This window comes from Monodelphis domestica, chromosome 8 (genome assembly GCF_027887165.1).
Source record: "Monodelphis domestica isolate mMonDom1 chromosome 8, mMonDom1.pri, whole genome shotgun sequence".
Taxonomy (NCBI): Eukaryota; Metazoa; Chordata; class Mammalia; order Didelphimorphia; family Didelphidae; genus Monodelphis; species Monodelphis domestica.
In genome coordinates, this window is record NC_077234.1 from 127,601,221 (window position 1) to 127,603,996 (window position 2,776).

A 2,776-nucleotide genomic window follows, 5' to 3' on the forward strand; every position below is an offset into this window, starting at 1 on the left:
TGGATTTAATTTGTAGCCACATCATCCTGTCTAATGGGAACCAAAATGAAGTGAAAATGATTTCTCAAGAAATAGCTGTCATTTGCAAATGTAAAGTTGCTCATTTTCACTGGATTTTGTGGTATTTCTTCAATTGCTTCATGGCTCTAAATCAGGCATCTCTCCAGTATTTACAGACTGAGGATTACAGAATTGTTTTCCTATTGAAACAAAACAAAGAAAAGCCATCCAGAAAGCTACATGTCAAGACTTTTTTTTTTTCCAAATGCCTTCTATTATAATCTCTCTGCTGTGAAGGAAATATTGGGTTCAGTTGGATGAACTTGCCAATCACCAATCAAAAGGGTAAGTTTTCTGCCAGAGAATGATTACTAGCAACCATCTATATTGGAATGGCTTCTGTTTACAAAAGGACCCTTTGGTATGTGAGGAATAGAACACACAGAAGGCTAAGATAAATAATAAAATATTAAAGAACATTTGTAAAGAGCATATGCACACCTGTGAGACAGGGACATTTTTAAATTAATTTTTTTCAAATAAAAATACCCTTTCTCCTCCCATCCTCTCCATTGAGAAAGCAAGAAAAACAAAAATCCTTTTATAAACATGTTTAATTAAGCAAAACATATTCCAGTATTGAACATGTCTAAAAGAAGTATGTTTCAATCTGTAATCTGAGTCCAAAACTTTCTATCAGGAGATAGATAGTGTGTTTCATCATAAGTCCTCTAGAAGAGTGGTTGGTCATTAAGCTGTCCAGTGTTCCCAAGTCTTTCAAGGTTGTCTGAATAATATTGTTATTATTGAATTAATTTATAGATTACCTTTCTGATTTTACTCACTTTACTCTTCATCAGTTCACATAAGTTTTCCCAGGTTTCACTGACAAAATAGTCTTCATCATTTCTTATAGCACAAGAATATTCCATCACATTCACATAGTATAACTTTTTCAGCCATTCATCAATTGATAAACACCCTCTCAGTTTCCAATTCTTTGCCACCACAAACTTTTCCCCCCTGGATATATGGGTCTTTTTCTCTTTCTTTGATCTCTTGGGTTTATAGATCTAGCAGTGGTATCATTGGGTATCAATAGCATAATAGCTGTTGGTGCATAAATCTAAATTACTTTCCAGAATTGGCCAGGCAAGTTCATGGTTCCACAAGCAGTATATTAATATACTCATAGCTCCTCCAACATTTAGAGATAGGTCCTTTTTATATGTTTCTCATAGTACCAGTCCTCCTGCCCCGTCATTGTTTAATAAATTCTACTTGTATTATCATCACTTTTATAAATAATAATAGTTATTAAAAGATATGACCAAAGAGTTTACAAAAGAATTGCAAATTATTTTTTAACTCACATGAAAGATCACTGGCATAATGGATAGAGAACTAGTCTTAAAGCAGGATGACCTGTGTTCAAGTTCCATCTCTAATACATACTGGCTATATGATCCTGGGCATGCCACTCAGTGCAATAGACAACTATCTAACACTAAGTTTCAGAGAAGGTGCTCACATTGGTAGATGAAGTTACATATTCTTAGATTTTCCTATCTCTGGACTTCTCGAATCCAATGAAATAATATGTCAAGTTCCTAGCGCTATGAAATATTATTCCAAATGATGAAGGAAGGCAAATCATCAGTAACATTTTTGGAGCTGATGAGTTTACTAGCAGACAGGCTATAGAACAGTGGTGTCAAATGGGGAGAGAGAAAGAGAAAGAGAGGCGGAGAAAGACAGAGACAGAGGCAGAGACACACAGAGAGACACAGAGAGAGGGAGAATAGATGGGAGGTAGTTTCAGAAGGGAATAAATTAGTAGCTTGGGGAATGGTAAAGACTTTAACACAGAAGTTGGAGTTGGTTATGTGTCTGGAAGGAAGTCATGGGAGTGACAGAACAGAGCATTCGAGAGAGAGTGAGTGAAAAGACAGTGAGTGAAAATGGACTCCAAGGTGAAATGCCATACCACAGGAACAGCCAATAATCCAATGTAGTTGTATTATAAAGTATGAGATGGGAGGAAAGTAAATGAAGACTGGAAAGATTTTGACAGCTATGACTAGACTCTTTTGGTTCATTGATTACTATGATCATTCCTTTTTAGTTTCCTCGGGCTCAACTTCAATCTAACAATTTTTCTTCCAGAAAAAAGTAATTTATTTTTGTTCAAATAACTACAAGTAGGGGCAGCTAGATGGTGCAGTGGATAGAGTGCCAGCTCTGGAGTTAGGAAGATCTGAATTCAAATATGACCTCAGATATTTACTGGCTGTATGACCCTGGGCTTAACTTTGTATATCTCAGTTTCCTCATTTATAAAATGAGCCAGAGAAGGAAATGGGAGACCACTGAAATATCTTTTCCACAATAACCCCAAATATTGTTGGATGCAATGGAAATAGCTGAATGAAAATGACAATAAAACTGAAAATAGGAAACCAGAATTGGGGGCCCCTGACAGTCTGGGACCTTTTCCCCACCTTAACTGGATCTCTTTTCCTTAACCATTCTGACTTCTATGAGGGACTCTGAGAGAATGGGTAGTATATTCTAGAAGGGGGCAGCTCCCTTGGGTCCTATCTCTGCAACACTGTTACTTTTTTATAAACTAGAAATGTTGTTCCCTATCTCCTCCACTCTCCCCACACACACAGAAACATATATTGATTAACTACTATGTGTAAAGTTCATGTGTGGCAAATGTCGTGATGTAATGAATGCTGGTGCTGGTGCCAAGAAGACCTAGATTCTAGCC